At 46.5% G+C, this 10,084-nt stretch overlaps 1 pseudogene; it reads right to left on the reverse strand.

Annotated features, from left to right (window-relative positions):
- Nucleotides 1-1,202: 1,202 nt before the first annotated feature.
- Nucleotides 1,203-10,084, reverse strand: part of LOC111973100 (TGF-beta receptor type-1-like) — a 90,124-nt pseudogene continuing 81,242 nt past the window's right edge.

Consider the following 10,084-nt stretch of genomic DNA (forward strand, 5'->3'; position numbering starts at 1 on the left):
AAGGCGTTTACTCCATGCTGCTCCTTCAGCTCTGAGAGGGTTTAACTCCATGCTGCTCCTTCAGCTCTGAGGGGGTTTACTCCATGCTGCTCCACCTCAGCTCTGAGAGGGTTTACTCCATGCTGCTCCTCCAGCTCTGAGAGGGTTTACTCCATGCTGCTCCATCAGCTCTGAGAGGGTTTACCTCCATTGCTGCTCCTCCAGCTGAGGGTATACTCATGCTGCCCTTACTCTGAGAGGGTTACTCCATGCTGCTCCTTCAGCTCTGAGAGGGTTTACTCCATGCTGCTCCTTCAGCTCAGAGGGTTTACTCCATGCTGCTCCTTCAGCTCTGAGAGGGTTTACTCCATGCTGCTCCTTCAGCTCAGAGGGTTTTACTCCATGCTGCTCCTTCAGCTCTGAGAGGGTTTACTCCATGCTGATTCCTCAGCTCTGAGAGGGTTTACTCCATGCTGCTCCATCAGCTCTGAGAGGGTTTACTCCATGCTGCTCCTCCAGCTCTGAGAGGGTTTACTCCATGCTGCTCCTCCAGCTCTGAGGGGTTTACTCCATGCTCTCCTTCAGCTCTGAGAGGGTTTACTCCATGCTGCTCCTCCGCTCTGAGAGGGTTTACTCCATGCTGCCCTCCAGCTCTGAGAGGGGTTTACTCCATGCTGCTCCTTCAGCTCTGAGAGGGTTACTCCATCTGCGTCTCCAGCTCTGAGAGGGTTTACTCCATGCTGCTCCTCCAGCTCTGAGAGGGTTTACTACCATGCTTCTCCTCCAGCTAGAGGCTTCTGTCAATAGTCCATACAATCTCACACAGGCACAAACAACATGAGGGTTTAAGGGTAGTTTAAAGCAGTGGCACCAGTAACACCTGCTTGGCGAAAAAGCCATAGTTCCACAGTCAGGGCCAGGAACAAGGCTTCTCTCGCTGTGTGTTTTCTCGTCTGACTGTTGTACGAGCAGCTTTGTAATAGCATCAGCTCTGAGAGGGTTTACTCCATGCTTCTCCTCCAGCTGAGGGCTTCTGTCAATAGTCCATACAATCTCACACAGGCACAAACCAACATGAGGGTTGAAGGGGTAGGTTTAAAGCAGTGGCACCAGTTAACACCTGGCTTGGAAGGCATGGTGGCGACTGTCGAGCTGTTGTAGTTGTTGTAGCAGCAGAACAGAGTATATAAAATAGATACACTATCTATATTGCATATGTCATAGCATGTTCGCCAAGACTGAATGAGGTCATGTCCGGTTGGTTGGAGACTGAATGAGGTCATGTCCGGTTGGTTGGAGACTGAATGAGGTCATGTCCGGTTGGTTGGAGACTGAATGAGGTCATGTTCGGTTGGTTGGAGACTGAATGAGGTCATGTCCGGTTGGTTGGAGACTGAATGAGGTCATGTCCGGTTGGTTGGAGACTGAATGAGATCATGTCCGGTTGGTTGCAGACTGAATGAGGTCATGTCCGGTTGGTTGCAGGCTGAATGAGGTCATGTCCTGTTGGTTGCAGACTGAATGAGGTCATGTCCTGTTGGTTGCAGACTGAATGAGGTCATGTCCTGTTGGTTGGAGACTGAATGAGGTCATGTCCTATTTTTTATTTTTTTGCAAACAATCTAAGCAAATAAGTTAAACAGACCTGTAGTCCCTCGGTACAGTGACACAGAGAAAAGAGGGAGAAACACACGGTGTAACATGCTCTGGAGAGACGAGTCCACAGCACACCAGCATCTCTCCATGGAAACACACACAAATAACTACAATAAAATGATTGTTAATAAAGTACCAGATGGTCCTAAATAAAAGTAAAGTTTGTTGGTTCAGTCTTTTTCAAGGGCGGTTCTCGTCGAGTCCGAGCCACCGCAGCCAGTGACAGAATGTAACAGACTTGTTGTTTTGAATGGAGGCATTGGTGGTGTTTTGATCATCTCTTCCTCCGGTTTACAGATGGGTCTGTGGCAGGGCGGGACTACGGCTGTCTGTAATCACTGTTATAGGTCCTTCACGAGCACTGGGTAAGGGAGATCCCACCAATCGTCAGGACAGGGGGTGGGATCTGAACTGACACAGGTTGGTGGTGGTGTGTAGTGGGGGACAGCTTTAGCATCCAGCCATACCACTTCTCTCCCAACACACTCTCTGACAACATCCCTCCATCAGATCCATCCACCTCTGTGAGACACAAAATCGCGCCGGTCGGCACGGKGACAAATATAAGGATGACCGCGTTTAGAGAGGGATTGGGTGGGGGGTATCAGAGTAAAACTTCACCATGCTGCATCGCCTCCCCTTTCAAACCAAGAGGAGGAGCAGCCTGAAGAGAACTAACGATGGTGAGGAAAATAATAATATTCAGAGTAATATAATAAGACTAAGGAAAGGTCTACATCTTGATGCCCTCTGATTGGCTGAGCTGGGACAGGGTCTTCTTGATGCGCAGCGCTGTGAGGCGGGCGGCTCCGTTGGCGTACCAACACTCCCTCATGATCTTAGCCATCACCCGCAGAGCCTGGAGGGAAGGAGAGAGTACGGGAGTTAAGGATAACTTGATAAAACATCACTAAAAAGACTGTAGCGGTAATGTGTAGGAGTCCTTTTAATCATGGATATGATATTACATTTAAAAAGAACTGTGAGGTTTTGTATTTCCAGCACCACAGAGCGAGGCAATGTACCAGTGTGTCTCACACACCCACACACCCTCAATCAAACGCAGAGACGCCAGGGCTTTTTTAATCGTTTCCACTTTTAGACTCCTGAGAGAATGTGACCACTGGGCAGACAAGGTTACCCAATACCTACCTCCTCAAAACCAGGACCTCTCCACTGCTAATTGCTCAATCCTCTAAAGCTTGTTTAAGAAGGTAACAGTTTGTTTTGGGGGGGGGGGGCTGGAATAAGACGCTGAATCATTTTCCTGCCAGCCTTGTAAACAGCATCTGTGTTCAGCCCATCATTTGTCTACATTTCTCAGAGGCCTGTCGAGGACGTCATCTTGGGGATTTCCACCAGTGCTTATTAAGACAGAGTGCACTCATTTGAACTAACTGTGACAAATACCACTCCGTAGCCTTCTGACAAGTAGGCCTCTCTGACACATCTCCTACAGTACAGCATCTCCTACAGTACAGCCCACGTCAGAGTCTCTCGTATGTGCTCCTGTTGTTTGTAACTGTTCAACATTATTACTCAAGCATTTMCATAAACACYACATTTATTTAAAAAAATWAATATATWTTTTTTTTAACCTTTATTTAATGTGGACACCCGTTCAAACTGGTGGATTCGGCTATTTCAGCCACACCCGTTGCTGACAGGTGTATAAAATCGAGCACACAYCCACGCAATCTCCATAAACAAACATTAGCAGTAGAATGGCCTTACTGAAGAGCTCAGTGACTTTCTAAGTGGCACCATCAATTAGTCCAATGTCTGCCCTGCTAGAGCTGCCCCGGTCAACTGTAAGTGCTGTTATTGTGAAGTGGAAACGTTTAGGAGCAACAACGGCTCAGTCGCGAAGTAGTAGGCCACACAAGCTCACAGAACGGGACCGCCGAGTGCTGAAGCACATAGAGCGTAAAAATCCTCTGTCCTTGGATGTAACACTCAATACCGAGTTCCAAACTGCGTCTGGAAGCAACGTTAGCACAGAACTGTTCGTCGGGAACTTCATGAAATGGGTTTCCATGGCCGAGCAGCCGCACACAAGCCTAAGATCACCATGCGCAATGCCAAGCGTCAGCTGGAGTGGTGTAAAACTTGCCTCCATTGGACTCTGGAGCATTTGAAACGCGTTCTCTGGAGTGATGAATTACACTTCACCATCTGGCAGATCGACTGACGAATCTGGGTTTGAAAAAAAGTCTCTCTCAGAATACCAAAACTGCCCTAGCAGGCCCACTTCCTGTATGGTCTGTCTGCAAAGGAAGTCCTCTGAGAAGTCCTTACGATAGTAATCTGTACCTCTGGCCATGCGCCTGGAGATCATGCTAAACTACACCACTGTCTGTTTGGAGAGTGGGCCCTCCCACCAACACTGTCTGTTTGGAGAGTGGGCCCTCCCACCAACACTGTCTGTTTGGAGACTGGGCCCCAAGGTGGTCCCCCCCCATCTGTGTTTACGGCCTGACCTGTGAAGGAGCGGTGGATGCTGAGACACCATCTGCCCATTCGCACATTAAACCACCTCAGCCGTAGATAGCTTCAATGACAGCCATGAGAGAAGAGGAGTCGTAAAATGACTGAAATATTTACAGTACCAGTCATAAGTTTGGACACGCCTACTCATTCAAGGATTTTTATTATTTTCTACATTGTAGAATAATAGTGAAGACATCAACACTATGAAATAACACATATGGAATCATGTAGTAACCAAAAAAGTGCTAAAAAAGATTCTTCAAAGTAGCCACCCTTTGCCTTGATGACAGCTTTTCTTTTAACCTTTATTTAACTAGGCAAGTCAGTTAAGAACAAATTCAAATTTTCAATGACAGCCTAGGAACAGTGGGTTAACTGCCTTGTTCAGGGGCAGAGCGACAGATTTTTACCTTGTCAGCTCGGGGATTCGATCTTGCAACCTTTCGGTTACTAGTCCAACGCTCTAACCACTAGGCTACCTGCCACCCCAAATAGTGCTATCTTCTGTACAACAGCACAACTGATTGGCTCAAACGCATTAAGAAGGAAAGAAATTCCACAAATTAATTTTTAACAAGGCACACCTGTTAATTGAAATTCGTTCCAGGTGACTACATCATGAAGCTGGTTGAGAGAATGCCAAAAGGGCTGGAATGTATTTGGCTAAGGTGTATGTAAACTTCTGACTTCAACTGTAAAAGTGTGTGTGCGCGCACACACGCACACACACACACAGCATTCAGAACCCTTGACCTTTTCCACATTTTGTTACATTACATTAGAATCCATTATTCTAAAATGGATTCAATAAATAAATAATTCTCTCCTACACACAATAGCCGATACATTTTTGCAAATGTATTACAATAAAAAACAGAAATACCTTATTTACACAAGTATTCAGACCCTTTGCTATGAGACTCGAAATTGAGCTCAGATGCATCCTGTTTCCAATGATCATCCTTGACATGTTTCTACAATTTGGAGTCCACCTACCGTAAATTCAATTAGACATGACTTGGAAAGGCACACACCTGTCTATATAAGGTCCCACAGTTGACAGTGCACGTCAGAGCAAAAACCAAACCATGATGTCGAAGGAATTGTCCGTAGAGCTCAGAGACAGGATTGTGTCAAGGCACAGATCTGGGGAAGCGTAGCAAAACATTTCTGCAGCATTGAAGGTCCCCAAGAACACAGTGGCCTTCATCAATTTTAAATGGAAGAAGTTTGGAACCACCAAGACTCTTCCTAGAGCTGGCCGGCCAAACTGAGCAATCAGGGGAGAAGTGCCTTGGTCAAGGTGGTGGTCACACTGAAGGAGCTCCAGAGTTCCTCTGTGGAGATGGGAGAACCGTCCAGAAGGACAACCATCTCTGCAGCACCACCAAAATCAGGCCATCATGGTAGAGTGGCCAGACAGAAGCCACTCCTCAGGAAAAGGCACATGACAGCCCGCTTGGAGTTTGCCTAAAGGTACCTAAAGGACTCTAACCATGAGAAACAAGATTCTCTGGTCTGACGAAACAAAGATTGAACACTTTTGCCTGAATTCCAAAGGAAAKCGGTCACCATCCCTACGGTGAAGCATGGTGGTGGCAGCATCATGCTGTGGGGATGTTTTTCAGCAGCATGGTCTGGGAGACTACCAGGATTGAGGGAAAGATAAACGGAGCAAAGTACAGAGAGATCCTTGATGAAAACCTGCTCAGGACCTCAGACTGGGGCAAAGGTTAACCTTCCAACAGGACAACAACCCTTAGCACACAGCCAAGACAACGCAGGTGTGGATTCGGGACGAGTCTCCCAGACTGAATCCGATCGAACATCTCTGGAGAGACATGAAAATAGRTGTGCAGCGACGCTCCCCATCCAACTTGACAGAGCTTGAGAGGATCTGCAGAGAAGAATGGGAGAAACTCCCCAAATACAGGTGTACCAAGCTTGTAGAGTCATACCCAAMAAGACTAAAGGCTGTAATCGCTGCCAAAGGTGCTTCCACAAAATATTGAGTAAAGGGTCTGAATACTTATGGAAATGTGAAATCAAAAAACCTGTTTTTGCTTTATCATTATAGGGTATTGTGTGTAGATTGATCAATTATAGAATAAGGCTGCAACGTAACAAAATGTGGAAAAAGTCAAGGGGTCTGAATACATTCCCAAATGCACTGTATATAGATAGACCTAGTGTTTCTATATACATATAAAGGGAGGTTAACCAGATACAGTTTAAGCAGGTTGAATGTCTTGACATCCTGTGTTAGTTGTATTGTAAGTATGAGTGTGATCAATTTGCATTGATTTGTTACCATGCTTAATATTTGTGTTGTCTACCAAAAAAAATAAATTTTGGTATGGGGGYGGGGGGGGGGGGGCAACAGTGATATCTGAGATCAAGATTCTCAAATGCATTTTCTGGCCAAACCATAAATATATCTTCAAATCTAAATGTTTTTATATAGCCCTTCTTACATCAGCTGATATATCAAAGTGCTGTACAGAAACCCAGCCTTAAACCCCAAACAGCAAGCAATGCAGGTGTAAAAGCACTATTTATGCCAATTAGACTGTCATTTTGGTTATCAGGGACAGAGTTCTCAGGGTCTTGTCACGGTGTTGTGTTAATAACAGATTCAGCTCAGTCTTAACATCTTGGCGGCCATTTAGGCCAGGTCATAGCTGCCAGATTAGATTACAGGATTTTATTACTTGTGGATTGACTCTAATCTAATGTATCAGTTTTTACGGTCAAATAAACAGGGACACCAATAAACAAGGGGGGGACAGAAAGAGAGCGTAAAGAGAGAGGAGGAGACAGAGAGACCGAAAGAGACAGAGAGACCGAAAGAGACAGAGAGACCGAAAGAGACGAAAGGGTGTCAAGTAAAATGAGAGTGTGAAGCGGGAAAAGTTGAGACGGCGAGAGAGGGAGAGTTGCTTCACACTTACTTGCCCTAGGGTGGGAGGTAACCTTTATTTAACTAGACAAGTCAATTAAGAAAAAAATCTTATTTTACAATGACGGCCTGCCCCGGACAAACCCTCCCCTAACCCGGACGACGCTGGGCCAATTGTGCGCCTCTTATGTGACACGTGAGTCTTACTGAGATAGATGGACACATTGGAGAGTCTCAGGTTGGTGGGCTGTGATCTTTCTTGGTTTAAAACGCACCGTGAGGAAGACAGTAGCTCGGAAAGACTATCTGGAGAGAAATCCTCTCGTGTGGATTTTCAGTTGAGGAAATTGGCAAGTTATTATAGCCGCATCAAAGAGAAGACGCTACACATTCCCACGAGGTGATTCCRACTTCAGAACTAGGAATGTGAAAGGTTTAAAAACCAAAGATAAATGTGTGTACACGCGTCACCTACCTCACAGCTCTGCCACCTGTTTGGAATGTTGGGTCGTAGCTTCTGATCACACACCACCCGCCTCATCTCCTCCACAGAAGGGTCTGACTGCACCAGGTCATGGTATGGCAGCTGGTAGTCTTCGACGATGCCTGACGCAAAACACGTCAGAAGCGTTAAAATACATCACAATAGCTGACAGAGTGCAATACAAAAAAAATCAACTTTATTGTTCCTCAATGGAAAATTGTGTTTTCCCTCTTCTTAATATACATCAAAAGTAGCTCATAAGTAGCTCATGGTCTGCGGCCTCACAACCGCAGACCATGTGTATCCATGCCAGCCCAGGACTTTCACATCCGGACTCGAACATCTACTGGATAACTGAGTGACTATAGGGGAGGGTGGCAACACACATACCCGTCAGAACATCTACTGGATAACTGAGTGACTATAGGGGAGGGGGGCAACACACATACCCGTCAGAACATCTACTGGATAACTGAGTGACTATAGGGGAGGGGGGCAACACTCACACATACCTGTCAGAACATCTACTGGATAATGAGTGACTATAGGGGGGGGGCACACAACATCCCCGTCAGAACATCTACTGGCATAAACTGAGTGACTATAGGGGAGGGGGGAACACACAATGACTGTCGAACATCTACTGGAATAACTGAGTGACTATAGGGGAGGGGGCAACACACATACCCGTCAGAAACATCTACTGGATAACTGAGTGACTATAGGGGGGGGGGGGGGGGGGCAGCACACATACCTCGTCAGAACATCTACTGGATAACTGAGTGACTAAGGGGGGGGGGGGGGGGCACACACACTACCTGTCAGAACTCTACTGGATAACTGAGTGACTATAGGAGGGGGGGGGGGGGGGGCAGCACACTACTGTGAACATCTCTGCTAACTTGAGTGAACTATAGGGGGGGGGGCGGGAAACACACATACCTGTCAGAAACATCTGACTGGATAACTGAGTGACTATAGGGGGGGGGGGGGGGGAGGCAACACACATACCTGTCAGAACATCTACTGGATATAACTCAGTGACTAGGAGGGGGGGGGGCACACACATACCTGTCAGAACATACTACTGGTAACTGAGTGACTATAGGGGGGGGGGGGCAACACACATACCTGTCAGAACATCTACTGGATAACTGAGTACTATAGGGGGGGGGGGGGGGGGGAGGGGGGGACACACATACCTGTCAGAACATTACTGGATAACTGAGTGACTATAGGGGGGGGGCAACCACACATACCTGTCAGAACATCTACTGGATAACTGAAGTGACTATAGGGGGGGGGGGCAGCACACACACCTTGTCAGAACATCTACTGGATAATGGAGTGACTATAAGGGGAGGGGGGGCAACCACACATACCTGCCAGAGAGCATCGGACTGGCTATCTCCAGAAACAACCAAGCCCATGGCGTAGATACTTGCCCTTAAACGACTCAAAATGCTTCATGTTTGATCGAGTCGTCTAGCACCTCTGGTGCCATATACTGGAGGGTTAGAGAGACCATAAGTTGGTAGATTATACTGGAGGGAGCGTAGACCATATGTTGGTAGGATATACCTGGAGGGAGAGAGACCGTAATGTTGGTTAGATATACCTGGAGGAGAGAGACGCTGTAATGTTGTTAGATTACTGAGGGGAGTAGAGACCGTAACTGTTAGATGGTTAGAGTATACTGGGGAGGGAGAGAGACCGGTAATGTTGGTTATACTGGAGGGAGGAGACCATAATGTTGGTTAGATATACTGGAGGGAGAGAGACCATATATGTTGGTTTAGATATACCTGGAGGTGAGAAGCTTATGTGGTAGAACCTGGAGGAGAACCTTAATGTTGGTTTAGGTAATACCTGGAGGGAGGAAGACCTATGTTGGTTAGATATACCTGGAGGGAGAGAGACCGATAATGTTGGTTAGATATACCTGGAGGGAGAAGAGACCATAATGTTGGTTAGATATACCTGGAGGGAGAAGACCATAAATGTTGGTTAGATATACCTGGAGGGAGAGAGACATGAATGTTGGTTAGATATACTTGGAGGGAAGACCAAATGTTGGTTAGATTACCTGGAGGGAGAGAGACCATAATGTTGGTTAGATATGACCGAGGGAAGAACATAATGTGTTGATTCCTGAGGAGAGAGACCGTAATGTTGGTTAGATATACCTGGAGGGAGAGAGACCGTAATGTTGGTTAGATATACCTGGAGGAGAGAGACCATAATGTTGGTTTTAGAATTATACTGGAGGAGGAGACCAGTATGTGTTAGATATATGGAGGGAGAGAGACCGTAATGTTGGTTAGATATACCTGGAGGGAGAGAGACCGTAATGTTGGTTAGATATACCTGGAGGGAGAGAGACCATAATGTTGGTTAGATATACCTGGAGGAGAGAGACCGTGATGTTGGTTAGATATACCTGGAGGGAGAGAGACCATAATGTTGGTTAGATATAACCTGGAGGGAGAGAGAAGCATAATGTTGGTTAGATATACTGGAGGGAGAGAGACCATAATGTTGGTTAGATATACCTGGAGGGAGAGGACCATCAGTTG

The sequence above is a fragment of the Salvelinus sp. IW2-2015 genome, linkage group LG14 (assembly GCF_002910315.2).
Source record: "Salvelinus sp. IW2-2015 linkage group LG14, ASM291031v2, whole genome shotgun sequence".
Classification (NCBI taxonomy): Eukaryota; Metazoa; Chordata; class Actinopteri; order Salmoniformes; family Salmonidae; genus Salvelinus; species Salvelinus sp. IW2-2015.